General features: G+C 40.4%; 1 long non-coding RNA gene across 1 annotated transcript in view; it reads left to right on the top strand.

Moving 5' to 3' along the window:
* Positions 1 to 16,395, top strand: part of LOC142363547 (uncharacterized) — a 34,511-nt gene extending 18,116 nt beyond the window's left edge. Inside the window, exons 2-3 of the long non-coding RNA XR_012765803.1 lie at positions 6,253 to 6,431; positions 15,223 to 16,395. This is a non-coding gene — a long non-coding RNA (uncharacterized LOC142363547). The remainder of the gene's footprint in view (positions 1 to 6,252; positions 6,432 to 15,222) is intronic.
* Positions 16,396 to 17,309: the final 914 nt, after the last annotated feature.

Consider the following 17,309-nt stretch of genomic DNA (forward strand, 5'->3'; position numbering starts at 1 on the left):
TGAGCAACTTACAGATCTCTGCTCCGGATACTTTCTGAGGTTGTCCTATTCTTGGCATGAATCGTTTGAAATAAGAGGGGGTTGAAAAAGTAAAACTGAACAGTGGATTTATCCTTTTGTTCCCTAGGCAATAGTGCAAAAAATCCAACCTGGTCGTCTTCTCAGGTAGTCTTCATTTATGTAATGCCCTTTCTAAAGTAAAATGTATATTGCCTTGATCTCTTTAGTACGAGGAGATTGACCTAACTCCTTCAAGACCTAGGCCAGTTCTTCAGCTCAACAAGAGTTTTTCTTTGCCTGATCCATAGCCAAAATGTAAGATGAGGTTCTTCTTTTTTAAAAAAATCAGCAGGCTTTAATTTATCTCTCAATCTACCATTTCTAGAACCTGGGCTACTGGGTGCCCAGATACGAGAATATGCCATTGATTAACTCTGCACTTGACTGGTGTTAAAGGATTCAGTGGTATCAGGCTTTTTCATGCCTGTATTTTTTAATTTAGTTGTACCAATTAATTTTTATCACACTTGCCTCCTGTAGAAGACTCTTCTTTTCACCCTACAGGAAAAACTACTTTCTGAATAACAAGGACCTGTTTCTGCTCTCCCTGAAATCAATTGGTGTAATGTGCTGACCTTCCAAACTCTTAAGAAGCAGCGTAATAAATCTGAAATCAAGACTCCCTATAGGAAGAAGCCCTTTCTGATTTATATTTCAGCTTGTGCTAGTACATCTGGAATGCCTAGGTGACAATATATTTCACTTGCCCAATTCTGTTCAGACACATAGCAGCAGATGAAATTGGCTTGGTATCACGTAACAGAAAGTGATGGTATGAAAAGAAAAGACCAGTTCTTGGATAAATTGGGACTGGAGTAGAGGAGATATGTAGGAATTTGTGACTCACCTAGTAGGAACACACACTCATGCCTTATATCCAAAACAACATCTCAGTAGCGTAGTGTTCCCTAAGTACTGAAGGAACAATTTCTAGTCTCAGGCTAGATCAATTTTTTTTGGTAGTGTCTCTTTATGGTTCAGTTGAAAGCACACAAGGACCAGAGATATGGAGCTCCCTAATTTGGAAGTTGTCCTTGCTTCACAGAAAGGAGACAGAAGTTTGAGAAGGGTTGTGCTGGCTCTGTGCCTCTGGGGACAGCCACCAGTGGTGGAGAACACAAGCTGGCCTGTAACCATCACTTGCGTTAGAAGTGTATTTTTGTTAATTGCTTGCAATATTGCATAGCACCAACAAATGTGATACAAAGTGGAGGCCTGGACCATTCCTTTTTTTCAGTGTCCTAGTAAAGCTGTTCAATATGGTGTTGTTCAGTGCTAACCAGGAGTAGCAAGTATCGAGTATGATCCTGCCTTGGAGCCGAGATCTTCAGGGCTGAGCCGAAATCCTCATTTCCTCTACCTGCTCATGTCACTGACCCTGTCCCACTGGAAATTATCCAGTCTACACAGTCTTATTTTGAGCTTTGATCCACGGGCTGCCTTAACACTAATAATAGTTACAGGCAGGGAAAGTTATTAATTTCAGGGTAACATGCCCCATGAGTAGCAGCTGCATCCACTTATAACAATGCAGATATTCAATGCTGTGCATTGTGGCAAAATTCACTAAAATAATAGCATTCAATTACTTTTACAATAATCATGACTTTTTTTAAAAAAGGAGAAATGTTTTGCATGAGTGATTTGAATCTTGCTTTGAAGTTTCTTTTCCCAGATTTCTTGTGTCTGAGAAGGCCATGACGAAGAAGCTTCTTGGGCCTGCCCAAAGATTTTCAAACAGGGCTGTCAGCAGGCCCCTCTCATCTGTCTCACGTGTCTTCCATCATGGCACTGGAGGGATTTTCTCAGCTATCTTTACATTGTTTTATAAGCCCTGCTTCCTTTGACACTATCTAAGTTTGTGTCAATGCATCTTTTTATTGCCTCGTGTAATCTGCTTCCCTTGGGATCTCACATAATTTGTGAGTTCGACCCTTTTTTTTCTTTAAGAGACTCACCAGCATTTTATTGGTTTCTCTGGATATCTTGCAGAGAAACTCAGGCATCTCAATGTGCTGCTGCTTGTCCCTTCTGGGTGAAGGACTGCGAAACATCCCACTGAGCTTCTGCAGCTCTTGGGGAAGTCAATGGATATTACAGCTGCACACCCATCATTTGGGATCTAGCTCACTGGAACACATGCAAGTGGCCAAATGTGTATTATTGCTGCCTCAACCCCCAACAAGCTACATCAAGAGTCTGCTGCTGCCTGGTTAAGCCATCTGTGCAGCCTTTTGGGGGGCTATCTGTGTTGGAAAGGGCCACACAGGTTTGAGTGAGAGTGTGTACAGGCAGGTAGACACGGATGGATAAATAGTAGATGCACACAGAGAGAGGCAAATACTCAAAGCTCCTTGCAAAGAACCATGGCAAAAAATTTAATTTCAAGCTCTTCCTGCACGTTTCAAGACTAATAATTATAATGAGGTCATAAGCAAAATTGTGTAGGTTAAGGTCATTCCTGATTATTCATTTCTAGGCTTAGCCATGCTTGTCATACTGATTTAAACAGTTTTACCTGTAGGCCCTTGGAGAGCCAGCCCCTAGGTCTGCCTCTACTAGCATGAACAGACACTGGGTACCGGCGCAAATTTGGCTTCTGAATATGCTTGCAGATCCTTCGTTATGTCAGAAGTGAATAACAATGCTACTTCCACACTGAGCTGAGGAAACAGCCTGAGGGCTCAAGAGCCATGACCACAAGCTAAGACTAATGTAAATCTTATCATAAAAAATGTAATATAAGTCTAGTCTAGGCTTATTTATGACTGCATTCCTTCAAATTTATAAATGATGATCAGTGGAAGTTTCTCTCTGTATTGTGTTACCCAGTGCAGACTTCTAAAACATCACTTTTATCAATGTATAAATTAAACATAATCTTTTTCTTTCAACTTGTGCTGTCTTAGTCCTGAGAAGAACTTTTTGAAATCTTTTGATTACTTTGAAAATCAAATATGATTTTCAGGCAAAGAAAGTCGCAATCATAGTGAGTCAAGATTCTCACGTAAGAGAAGCAGAAACCAACTAATTTGTTGCTTGTATTGCCAGATTTAAGCTTGTAGCCAGTCATGTCTATTCCCTGCCTCCCTTTCTTCTCACAGTCAGTGTGGCCATGAATCTCTAGGTAGATTGATCAATCCAAGCTACTACACTTTAAGAAGCGTCTGCACTGTAGTTTCCCCTCCCACTGTCTTTATCATTTCATCTGCTCTCACTGCTCTCATCTTGACTTCTGTCCAAAAAGAAAGGGATATATTTTTCCCTGTTACTTTTCCTGGCTTATTTCCTTCAGGACCTTTACCAGCCTGATTATCCACTCCGTGTTCTCATGTGCTCTTCAAAGCACGGTGACCATTAGATCGTTGCTGGATGCGGCTTTCTGGAGGAGGGCTGCTCAGTACAGCAGCAGTGGTGCTACCTACTCTCATTTATATTCTTCCAGCAGTTCACTGTATCTGAGAATCTTGTTTGCTTTCCTCCACTGAGCCTCTACAATGAGCAGACAGCTTTAGGGATTTTTCTGTAATCGCTTATAAATCTCTTCCCTGGTCAGTATTGTACAGCACCTTTCCACTGAACAGACACTTTCAGTTTCTATTACTACTGTATTGTTGGATTTGAACTCAGTATTTTACAGCGATGATCTGCTACAGATCTTTTGGCATTACACTTACTGAAAGGGAAGAATTCATTGTCTCCCATTTTTTCCCAATGCAGCTGCTCTCCCAGTCTACTAATAATGAATAAGATGGGGGAAACTTGCCAAAAAAATTGATCTATCACTAAAAATTATGTTGTTTTTGAGGGAGACTTGCTGTACTTCTTACAGCAAAAGTTCATTTGATCTTTAAAATCTGCTAAGTCTTGTTATCAATTTTATTCAAGGGTCTTCCTCAGGTATTTCTGTGTCTGGCTTCCCTGGCTCCTCACTAGAAAATTGTCAGGAATTTCTTCCAGAGGCTGGTATCCCTCCTGGGGAATCTCTCTCTCTTAAACTGAAGTACTGTTCCTCTGGTGCCTCCTGTGTATACACAGGAGGTTGTTTGATGACAACCACAAAAAATGGGTCCCAAAAGGTTTACCTTGTGCATAGGAGCTAAAATTCAAATCTATAATTCATTTACACCTTTTTAAAATTCATTTAGTGTAAGCAAATGAACATATTCTGATTGCACTACATTTTTTGTATTCTGACCTGGCAGGAGTGTCATCTGCTATGTCCTTAAATCAATGCAACCCGATGTCTTTATTTCATACAAAGAAATTAAAGAAAAATAAAGCACCTATGTATGAAGAAGCAAACTGCCTGGGTCAAGAACACCTGTAGTAGCAAACCAGCAGTGACAGACAGCTTTGTTGTGATTTTTCAGAAAGTTCAGTGCATCAATCGCTCTCTTAAGCTGACAGAGCGGATTATGAATTCTTTGCTGATATCTTCCCACATGAAGGAAGGCCTTTAAATCCAAAAAGGGGAATTGCCAAAGTGATAGTAAGGGTAACGAACCACAGGGAGCAGAACAGAACACAACTTGGAGAAGAAAATTCTGTTTACTCTTCACAAGCAGCTATGGCACAAACTCTTTGTTGGGGACAGAAGAAATCACCAGATGAGCAGTCTGGGATTCCCTCATCACAACAAGCACCTGACAAAAAAGAACGTCCCCACATCCCAACCAACACCACCCATGCAAAACTGCTCGGTCATGGAAGAAGCGAGCTTGTTGCTCCCCACTGAAATCAATGCTTCAGCCTAAGGGACTTCCAAGCACAGGTATTTTAAGTCAAAAAGTAGGTAGCACATTTTTAGCTTTCTGAACATTCTTGTCAGAAATCTGTCTGCAAAACTTTTCTGTGCCATTTCAAAAGATATTTTTTGTTTCATAGGTCCAAGAATTGACATTTTTCAGTGGTGAGTCTTATTGTACACATTTTGGTCAGTTCTGTGTACAACTCATTTACAGCTCACTCCAGTGAAAGATGAGCACTTTAGCAGAGTGACCCATCCAGCTAAGTACAGAACAGCATAGAAAAAATACTCTTTTCACTCAGTTGTAGTGAAAGATGATCCTTCATTTGCTTCCCACTTCTACACAATAAGAGCAAGTCCAGCTTATTTTCGTGTTTGTATCTTCTGGGAGTGGAGAGCGTTCCATTTATTCCCCCAGTATAAGAATGTTTATGACTCTACGGTGAGCTGTATAGAGTTCAAGATCCTTTTAAAGCATCATTTTCTGGGTGATTTAGGTGTTTGAGCTTTTCAAATCTTCCTTCCAACACTATTGACAAGAAAATGAGTCTGTAGTATAGCTCATAATGCTGGTTTCCCATCTTCAGGGATTCTTCCTGGGTTTTGATTGTTTCTGGGTTTGGGGGAATTTTTCTTTAGTAAGGCTGGCCTATTGTGTAAAATGAGTTATGAGTAGTAATATTTTTGACTGGCTCTTGGGTTATTTCTTTGATGTTAATCTACCTAAATATTAGGAGTTAAATTAAAAGTTGTAAAAGGACAGAAATTTAAAGGAAATAAAACAATTGTAAAGATAAAACAGCTGCAGGTGTCTACTTCTAAAGTAACTATGGACCAACAGAACTACTGCAGGATGACACTTTGCAAGTGCCTGAAAGTAGTAAGCAAGGTTTGTGCTGAAGCTGAGACCATAGAGCCCAGTGCTGCTGCCCACCCAGCTCCGCACCAGCCAGGGGTCCAAGGATGTGCTTTGGGCAATCTGAAGTTTGATGCCTCCTCCTGGCACGGTACAGAGCTAAGCAACCCCTCTCCGGGTTCTGTGCCACTGTTTGCGGCAGCTGGTGTCACGGCTGCTCCCTCACGCAACCCTTGCACTCCCCAGTCATATCAGCGCTGCATCTGCTCCTGGGTGGTTTAATGCTAATCAGGGCTGTTGTCTATAAAAAGGAAGGTGCAGAAGCAAGGACATTTTTAAATGTGTTATAGTATTTGCTTGATGGACTCCTCTTGATTATAAGTAATCTCATTAAGTGTAGTAATAATGAGGTTGCAAGTAAGGAACCTGTAACCCAGAGAAGCTAAGATTTGCAAATTGAGAAGTGCTCACGGAAAAAAAAAAAAGAAAATCAGGCATATGCTTGCCATATCACATCTTGCTGCTGCTGAAAATTCAACATTATGGGTTTTCATTTGTTTTTTCTTCTTTTTCTTTATCGGCATAGGATGAAACAGGAAATTCTGCAAGAGAATGCCAAGCAAAGGGCACGAGAAACTACAGCGTTCCTCATGTCACACACCAGAAAAAAAGCCCTTTAGATTCTCTCCGTGAATCTTTCCTCTTATGCCATTTTCTCTTTGTTTTGCATGATGATACACTTAAAAATTCTCTTTATTTCTGTAGGTAAGTAAAAGATTCAATTCAATTAAAAAGTATAAGGCATCATTTGGCACTACTATGGGAAGACAGAATCACAACATTTCCAGAAAAAATTGATCTGAAGTTGCAACAGCAGCAGAAAACACTGCTGTTTTTTTGCATTAGTGTTTCCTTCCAAGATTTTCTGAGGTGACAGCCAGACACAGCAGAGAACTCCAAAACTGTTAAGTAGTGACAAAACTAATATTTACTGTTTTAAAGCAACATCACTGTTAGTTTGATTGGGCTGTCTGTTTTTAAGACTGGGGTCATTTAGCTTTTGATTGGCTTGTGAATCACACCCTGATTACTGCTCTGGGTATTCTTAGGGAAGCCATAAAAATGTTTTGGATGGTTACAAGTTCCAGGTAGTCCCAGACAGCCTTGCAGCACTGTGTCGTGTGCTGGTCGTTGGCATCGCTCCCCCAAATGTCAAGATATGGAAAGCTTCTGCACAGAGAATGGGAACTCCTCAGAGCACAAAGAAAGAGATATACAGGTACTTTCATAGGCTTTATTTATATGCATTATAAATCTCCTCTCCAGTTGGCAGAGACAGCAAACTGTGTGTTTGCAGTTTTCTGAGTGGAAGTAATTTTGGCCACAAAGAATTGCACTCAGACCTCTGCTTGAATGTGCTGCCAAAACTAAGCTTTAATAGTGTGCCTGAAACACACTACAGAAAGACTTCTTGCCAAAAGATATATTGCAAAATTTAGAATTTTTTTTTTCAAGTATAAGAGGATGTCTCATGTTAACTCCTCCTCTTTGTTATTAGCTGACATAAGAGAAAGGAAACAGTTTCTCTAAAAATCCTTCTCGTTGCAGAAAAACGTAATTTTAAATACAGTAGGGGGTTTGTTTGCTTGTGTTTTTTATTGTGAATGTTAAGGGAAGTACCATTTCTGGCTCAACTTTGCCTTTGGGTCATCATTGCATGAGTGTGCCTGTGTGTGAATGCGTATGTTTTCAGCCCACAAAACTGCTCTGGCCGCTGGGTAATGTAATAAAGCCATAGGAGAAATCTCCCACCAGTTTGTGAACTTGTAGTGGGAACAACTCTTTTCTGTAACAACTCCTCAGCACCAGGACAGCCAAGCAGCACCATAGATGGTAACAGATCAGTTGACACTTCTCACTGCAGTGTATTTTCCAACAAACAGTTTAAAATGAGGCTCTAACTTCCCAAGTTCTTGTTTGTAGTGGGACCTCAGCTTCATGAGTAACGTTATCCAAAGTTTCTTGTGAACAGCGACTTAAAGGAAGTGGCTACACATCTGCACTGGGATGTTTTATGCTTATCACCTTTGTATGTGTAAGCAAAGGGCATGTGCACCTCAGGACACTAAAAAAGCCATGAAAGAGAAGACAAGACTGAATATCTTTTCCAATTTTAAAATATTTATGTACCCAGCATTTTCAGATATCAACTGCATGGCCAGAGTAGTGCAAAGTAACCATGACAGCACAGAAGCTGAGTTGAAATGAGTATAAAAAAACAGTAGGACTTACATGCAAATACAGTTAGCTGTGCTGAACATGCACAGTGGGAATTAAAGGTGAAAACAGGGCACTGAATTGCCAATCAACTCATATGTGTTACTGTATGGCTCAAGTTTCTAAAGAGCTTCTCCTATTTTCTGCTAAGTTCATTTCGGATAGTTTTTCTGACTTTACGAGGCTCTTTCTGTTAAGCAGATCAGCTCTGAAGCCATTTGCCAGTGAACACTTGCTGAAGATTCCACTTCTAGGAACTTGAGCAGATCTGTCTGGACAGATATGTTTTACCATGGATCACAAAATTAAATGGGTTAACTTACACATACACATTGGGTTAGATTCACTGTATCTGTCAAGAAAAAATCAGAGCATTCTTACTATCATTTATGCCTAGAGCAACCACAGAAACTAAAACAGCAAGAAAAAAATCCGCTTAGACTATTTCTTTTTCTTCTGGAGCTGCTTAACATAGTTTCAGAGCCTGAATCTTTATTACTTTTGAACAAAGCCAGTGTTTTATTTTGATTGCTGACTTGTCAGATTTTAACAGTATAATCTATATACCAAAATGTATGAAACTGTTGAAATAGTATCTTTTATCTGCTTTCATATTCTAGTTCCTATGTGTATTTTTGTATTAATCCAGTAGGGTTCTAACATAAGTTTATATGTAAGGCATTTCAGAGTCACAGCTGTTCATTTTGAAAGGGCCTAAGAGACACCTCAAAATCAAAATATGTCATTTTCCTGTAGACTGTCCTTTTTCTTGGCACTGCAGTTCATCAGATAACCTCTCAGGCTCGAGCATATCCATGATACAATGCAAAGTGTCAGCCACACTAAGCCTCCTTCCCTACTGCTTTTCAACGGGTCCAGAGACAATCAAAAAAGCTGAAATTACTGCAGTCTGACAGTTCTAAAAGGTCACCAAGTTATATTAATTCATGTTATTTCCAGTGCATCGTAATATATGGGAAAGAAATTAGCAGATCTCTCAAACTCCATGAGAATGAACCACTCCAGACCCCGAGATCTGTGAAGGAAGTGACTACGGGGAGGTCAGCTTTGTCACTGCTGCTCAGACGAACGGGAGGCTGCTTGTTAGCTGGCCAGAGAATATGTTATTTATTGTGACAAACCTTCAGGGTCTTCTAGCCCTGTGAAATTAGCTTACATCTGATCCATTAAAACCCAAGCTTTTTTGAGAAAAGTTTCTTTAACTGAGAGCTTATCTCTTTTCATAGCTTGGTGAGGAGGGGAAGCACATCAAACATCTTCAGGTATCTCTGAGCTGTAAAGGATTTGGTGCCTCTGGCTTCTGCGGATAGTTACCTACTCATGAACACTTTTATGTTGTTGGTTGATCTGATCAGATTCACTGGCATGGATTTGATACCTGCAAACTTCTTAAATGTTTGTGTAATAATGGGATTTTAACAGGCTTTAAAAGCCAGAAGCATTTATAAAAAGCTAACTCAGATTCTAAGCAAGGTTCAAAATTTTTTTTTTGCTGATCATTAGCATATTTATGCCAATAATCAGTTCGGTTTTAAATGCATGCTAAGGGAAAGCAATTCCAGAAAAAGAAATTGCCTACTATTGATGAAAAGGCTTCACAAATTCTAGACTTTGATGTATTTGTCATCTTTTTCATAAATTTAAGGAATGAGATACCACCACACAAATATTGAGATAACCACGGAAAAGGAGGGTTAATCACCTCTCCATGCAGGGCTGTTCTTGGCTGGCCACTTCGTATGGCAGGCTGTTAGGCTGGTGTTTGCACAATAACAAGGTGGTGTACAGACATGGTTCTGGATGTAAACTGCTTCACTTACCATGCTGAATCTGTGCGGTCAATGTGACATGCAATGTCCAATTTCTGCAGTCTCTCCAGACCGGAAAGCTGGGAAAACAATCTGTCCCTAGATATTTCAGCCTGAGGCATGCCTCATCTCGTAGGTGCAATAATATACGTTAGAAGTGTAGCACTGGACAGCATATAATCCTATGACAGAAGGTGCTTTCTTGTCATAGTTTGGGGATCCACGGTCATTATGAGGCGATTTGTCAGATTGTTCAATGGGAAGATGATTAAGATGCTCTAATTCCCACTGAGAAACTTCTCATTTGTCTCATTAATTTCACATTACAAAGTGCAGATTCATGAAGAATGTGTTGTTCTTGTTATCGGTCTCCAGCAACAGGAGAATCACTCTTCCATCCTCCATCTCTGCCAGCCCCTCTGAGCGGTCATCTCTATTTTAGCCACCTTTTGCAGGACTGATTCCCACTCAAAGTGCAGTGGATGAGGCAGATGGGCCTTCCTGTGGCTTGTAAACCCACCCTCGCTATGGCCCTGCAGGTCTCAGCTCATGACACAGATCTGCCCGCACTGCTTACCTAACCCTGCCCACGTGTAACGTGGGAAGAAGGGAGGGAAGATCCCACCTCACAACCCAGCACCTGCAAAGCTCTGTGCTGGCTCATCACAAGACCCAGTGGTCTGAAGACCACTGAACATGGCGACTGCCACCCTGTGTGGCCAAATTAAAAGAAACCTTTCTGCTAAATAGAACTGAGCTGATCCACCATGCAAAGCACCAGTGTTCAACAGCTGATAAATCGCCTTGCCTTGGTTTCTGGTGAGGGGAGTCGAGGCAGCAGCGGTGCTGGCCGACTCCCCGTGAACCTGCTTGCTTGTGTCAGAAAAAATGCAACACAGCCTGAGCTCAGCCTTAAAAGACACTGCTACAGGAATGTTAAGTGATCATTTACACCCTAGTATTTCTCTATCCCAGAGTTTTATGTGGGTCTGTAGAGAGCAACTGAGATTGCACTTACATTTCATTGGCACTCCTTAGTGATTTCTTCCCTGGAGGGATTCACAGCACAGGGATTAAAGACTTCCTAACTCACCTAATTCAAGTCTTTGCTATTACAGAAATGCACTCATAAACCTCATAGGTTTAACTACAAAGCTTGTGGATTTCCGCCTGGCTTTCTATCTGACATGCTCCCAGTGTTCAGCCAGGGATCACTCTCCGGATAGTGCTGAAGATTCCCAATTGTCCACCAAAGTTTATGCCCAGTCAATGTGTACACATTTGTCTTTTGCTTAATTTGGTCTCATTTTCTTTTGGCTTAATAGCACTTCCCCCTCCTTTATCTTTGCTCCATGAAAAAAACTATAGAAAGCATTTTTATCACCTCTCAGCCTTCATGTTGCTTGGCAGAACATACTGCGTTCTTTTAGCCTCCTCCTGCGAGATGTTCTCCATCCACGTGATCACTGTCACAGCCCAGTTCTGCACCTGCCCACGTATGAATTCACCTTTCCAGTAACCAGACCTGTGCCTGACCATATGAGGTTTCATCAGTGCCTGTTACTAGACTTGATGCTTCCTATATTGCTCCTTTCAGATAGCCGGGATGGAGATTAATGGGCTTTCTCACCTAAAGTACATGAAACACTTCGGGGTTTGCTGCCACCTGGGATGCGGTGATGGACTGCAGAACGTTCACCCCCATCTTCCATTCTGCTATTGCCCCTACACTGCAGACTAAGTCAGTGCTATTTTGGGGGTAATATCTAGATTATCTTTGCTCTTGACACCATTCTTACTGCATAGTAGGCCACTTTTATTCTTGTTCTTCTTTTATTTATATTGTTAAAAAGCCTTTTACTCCTTAACATCCTTTGGCAAAGCCTAACTCAGCTTGACTTCTGAGCAGCTTTCTACTTACTTACAATATGCTTTTTTCAACCCTTTCGGTTGGAACTCTTCCCTTGTATTCCCCCAGGCTGGGCTACAGATTCCAGGTTGATTTTACACCTTTGATTTAAAGCAGTCAATCCCATACTGCATTTACATTCCCAAGATTGTCATTCAAACTTGATTACACTAACTGGCTCCCTCTCTTCTCAGACTGAGCTCTTTTAGATTAAAAAGTCTTACATCTTCACGTGTTTTTCTGTTTAAATGACACTGGTGTTTCAACCAGGCTTATTTCCTATTACTGTCTCTTCAATAGCAATCAAAAGCCACTGAAAAATATCCTTGCCTCCTCTTATTACACATGACAGTGCTGATGAATCTAAATGCCAATGCAATTTCTGGCCAGGCTTTTCGCTGTCAAAATAATTATTTAAATCACTGTGCATATCCAACTTTAATTTAGGAGACTCCTCAGTATTCGTAATCCTGCCAAAACAGGGTCTTCCCCACCATCCTACCCTATGCTGATTTTTTCCTATGGTTTCCCCCACCTATGTAAAATTATATTTTTTGTGATAGTTTTCTCTTTTATCAGAATTTATGCACAATTGATGGTCCATCACAGGTTTTCTCTCTCACTGGAGTGAACATGGAGAATTCTTCTGGTTTCTAGGGAATTGGAGTCAGAGAGAGGAGATAGAAATGTTATCATCTCTTCCACAATTCTTTGCATCCAAATCTAGCAGTTGGCAGATTAGATCTACTGGAGTTTGTTCCTTCCACCACAGCAATGTGGGGTAAAAAAGCAGCTCTCATGTTCTGTGGTCATTCTTGATGTAAGTAGAAGGTCACTTCACCTTTTGAGGCAAAAGAATTAAAATAAAATGTTCCTAAATTCGCAGTTACACTTAAGGGAACAAACTCACATCACATCCTTTCACACTTATCATAATTCTGATTTTAGCCCATGTGCATTTAATCTCTTAAAGTAAATATCCAAAGGTCACAAAGCATTCTGGCTGGTGCTTGTACATGTGTTCATAGATGCCTTCTTTTCAAATTAAGCTGACATCTTGATGGGCAGCAGATGTCTGATATCATAATGGTACATATCGGATCATGCATGTTCCAGACCAAATCATCAGATGTTCTGAGGGATATAGGAAAGAGACAGGGAAGAGCACAGGGAGGGGAAACACCCTCAATAATTTCCTACCTTTGTTAAGGCTCACTAAAACGCACTATTTCAACCAGAGATTCAGCCAGACTTGCAACCCAGAGGAAAAATCCGTTGTTCAAGTTCACTAACTTCTGTTCGTACTTTATTCTGCCCATTTTCTGCAGGCAGTCACAAGGGCTAAAAAGTCTAAGAAGATACATGAATGTAAAACCCAGTAAGAGGTAGACTCCAAACCGGGCTACACGGGGAGCCAAAGACACGATCCTTAAATCAGACATTCACATATTACTGCAGGGTGTTCTGTTGAAAACCCTGGATAAATGGCATACACATGCCCTATGCACTTTGAACTCTTCACTGACTTAAGGAATCATGAAGGGGCTTAAGAGAAGATAAGACTGGGCCCCAAAGCTCTGCTGAAACATGAAACAAAAGTGAATTCTTTACAGTCAAGTAAATTAAAATCCGCCTGGAAAGCTGGCATTTTGTTTATGACCATCTATCTGCCCTGGCTCAGGAAGAAATGCCGCAGAGCAGATGAGCAAAAAAATGAATGGGCCAGTATGTGTGAAGGTTGAGCTGAACTGCCCCCGGAGGGTCCAGCCATCGCTCATGCAATATCATATATGCCTTACCTCTAGTTACTGCCAGCGTACGAAGAAAATCACTCACTAAAAGAGACAGCTAATGAAATGGTCTTTAGAAATGGCTGGAGGGAATTCCTTGACGCAGTTCTGTGGCTGATAGGGATATTTTTATTACTAGCACAACTGAAGTCCCTAACACTATTGAAACCTTAGTCTACACTATGAGCAGATGAATAATTTGTTTGCCTATCATAATCACAAACTGGCTGCATATGCACGGAAGAAAGAAAAGCTCAGCTCTGCTTGAGTGTATAGTATAAATTAGTATCTATGCCTTACATTACATTTTATACCCATCAGCTGGATTTTACTGCAGTGTTACAGCCGTTGTGAAAACATAACCAAGCGCAAAAAGACAGTGATCAGAACTAAATGTCTTCTTCACAATCTTTTATGTTTTTTTATGCATGCAGGAAAACAAGATCCATGCTTCACAAAGTCCTGTAGGTTATTACCATGTGTTAAATTGTGATCTGCAAACACAAGCTGTTCTTAAACAAGAACAAAAAAGAAAAAGCAGATGGTTTCTTTTAACGTCATGTGAAACTTTTCTTGAACACAAGCATATGTCTTCTCCTCTCCAGCTGGCAATTCCCACATGTAAATGATCTGATTTTATCATTTCAGGAGACTCATGAGACCCCCTCTACTATAAAAAGTCACATTACCCTTAAAGAGAGAGGAACAAAGAATGCCAATTGCTTCACAATAAAATTACTGCAAATAATTTTTACATGATTGTCTATTTGAAAATGTGTCCAGATATAATGAAAAAAAAAAAGAATGATAGAATAAGTGGAAATAAATAACTGTGACTTCAGGTACACTATTGACAGAACTTTTGTGACTTGGACACTTGTAGAAGTCTGTTTGTCTCGCTGCCACCGACAGACTGGCAGTCGCCTGCCCGCACGCAGCGGGGCTGCCCCAGGGACGACGACTGCAGGTGCAGAGCAGCGATCTGCTGCTTTAGCGAGAGAGAGCATCGCTTTCCTGTGGCTCCCACACCTCACGCTTGAACCTGAGAGGTCTCAGGATTGAAGCCAGTAGAAATGTTTGTTCTCTGCAGGAAAATGCTTGTGCCTGGGTTGGGAGGAACCCCAGCTGAACCCAGGCTAGGGAGGTAATTATTCTTGATGGATCCCCAGAGAAGAGTCAGGTTTCTGTTGTGATTTGGTGGTTGTTTCTTTTTCCTAGAATTCTTTAGGTCTGAGCTATGTATAATATTTTGCTGCATGGAAAAAAATGGGTTTTTTTAAGGAAAAAGAAAAATCCATATTCAATAAGGCAATGGGTTGAGGGTTTGATGTTAGGTAGGGACTTCCTTGAGGCAAGAGAGAAGTGGAAAGACTGAGATTTGCCACTAGATTAGTGAGGACATGTATACCTGCCCTTTTGCGTCCTCTGTGTTACCTCTTCTTTGGACAACAGGTGTGTAACTAAATAGACATTCAATCTGTTTAACAGGAAAACTCTCTGTTACTTGTGTCCAGTTTATGCTGACTCTAAATAGATGCACTTTCATAGCTGGAATGAATGACTGTTATCAAAAACAAGCTCAGTAGGAAAAAGAAAGAATTGCAAAATAGAAAAATCAAAGCATAATTGTGGCAGGGATATATATTCCTTAGCCAGGACGCACAAAAGTGATATTAATTCTCCCACAATGCAGTTGCTGGCACACACTTATGCTTAATTCTTACTTTGCTTATGCCTTTTATTTCCCTCAGGTGTAACGTCCTTGACTCAGGTGGAACTTTTCCTGCCATTCTTCCGTGAGGAGAGAGCAGAAATGTGACATTAACTGTGCAGTATGAGCTAATTCAAGGCCTCTTGCAAACAAAAAGAAAAAGTGGTATCTCCTTGCATCCCAAACGCCAGCTCCTCACCCTCCTTCTGCCTGCAGTATTTCATTGGATCACGTCAAATTGGGTAAAAAAATGTAAATTGCCACTTCAGTAGAGAAGCAAGAAGCACAACAGAGCTGCAAAGTGACCACAGAGGTCTGAGAGCGATGGAAACCCTGTGCTGGGAACCACAGATGATGCCTCCAGGGCAGGAGCTCAGCTGGGCAGCTCTATTGCATACCAGCAAGACTGTTCATCATTTTTCCTTAAAGGACTTTATATGAAGTAATGTTTGTCAAATAAAATGCTCTGGAGTACAACATGGTGGGAAATGACTTTGTCTGGATGAAAATTTGGGTGGAATTAAGTGTTCTTCTTAATTGTATTCTTTTGTTCCCGTCAATGTACTTTTCTAAGGAAAATGAGGAACAGAAAAAGGCACCTAAATTGTTGGTGTTTTTTCACATAATATGACATTGAGACCTAATCCAGAACAGCTAGTAATCCAGTGGTTAATATTCAGGCTCCTGCATTCAGATCCCTATTCTGCCTTTTTGTACATCAAAAAGAAAAATTGAGAAAAAGGCCTGACCGCCAGGTTGTTGGCTCTCCCAGCAAACACCATCCCTCTATTTCTTTCTGAAGCTGTTCCACTTTGTGCTTTGAGTTTGCCATTGTTTTCCTTCTTCACATTCTAATCACTCTTCTTTACATACCAAAACTGAACTACTAATATGCAGATATCCAATTAATTTTAAAGTTTTCTTTGTAAGCTGTTAAAATTCAGGATATGGTCTAATTTAAGGGCCAATAAGCCATCCCTCTCTAGAAGCCATCCCAGGGAGGTTCAGCTAGTGCTTATTCTTTATGCTCTAGACATTTAATCTATACTTTTTTAGAGCAAATATTTTTAAAAAGAAGTCACACTAGTATAATAACACCACTCAGTAATCAAATATTCATGCTTTTCTAAATGTTTATTATGTTGTTAAATTAAATTATTTCCATGTATGGGCAGAACATATGACTTCTGTTCTGCAAAGGAAATGGCATTAAATCAAGCATCTGGCCATTAAGCAACAGTTTCATTGTCCTCTCTTCCCTCCTAATTTGCTAAAACTGAAGGAGAAACCACAGAAAAAATAAGAAAAATAAGAGATTTAGAGAAAATGGACTCACAATGACAAGGGGTATTATATGTTCCAATTATGCAATTATAAGAGTTCAGAACACATGAATTATATCTTGTGGTGGAGCTTATCTGGCTTTACTGACCTTTTGTTTGTTCAAGAGTTTCTTTACGTATGTCTATGTGTGTCAGCTTTTGTTTTGGAAGATGTTTTACACTGAGTAGTAAAATTCCAAAATCTTTCATCCTGCATGCATCCTCAATTAAGTCAATTAAATTAAAGCACCCACTATCAAGAGCCTGACAAATTCCTTCTGAGAAGGTATGGCATCTCATCACAGGCTTTATTGCCTCCTGTTTGCCGAGTCTAGCCTTTTCGTGCTTTGCACATCTCAAGGTGTTGAAGACATGAATTCATGTGAATGGATTTGTTTTACAGAATTTCTGGTATTCCTGCTTGTTTTCTTTTTTTTTTTTTTTTTTTTTAAGATTTATTAATTTCCACTGGGTTGTTAAACATTTTAGGGTCAGAGCTCCACAGAGCAGCCAGAGCAATGATGACTCAGAATTTTCATCTCTACTGTCCTGCTAATATGCACTAAACCAGCTCTAAAGAAATAACACAAAATAGGGAGGTTGGGGCTGGAATTTAATTTTCTTTAAATAGACTTTCTGTGGAGACTGCCTGAGATGAATGCCCTTTTTTTAAGAAATTGTTTGGAGACCCTTCAATAAAACGTTTTTGCAGAGGAGAATAAGGACTCAATATGACCACATTCAGCAGCAGCTCTACTGCTGAAAGAGAATCTTCAAATGCCCAGCTGAGGCATTAATTAATGAA

The sequence above is a fragment of the Opisthocomus hoazin genome, chromosome 18 (assembly GCF_030867145.1).
Source record: "Opisthocomus hoazin isolate bOpiHoa1 chromosome 18, bOpiHoa1.hap1, whole genome shotgun sequence".
NCBI classification, from domain to species: Eukaryota; Metazoa; Chordata; class Aves; order Opisthocomiformes; family Opisthocomidae; genus Opisthocomus; species Opisthocomus hoazin.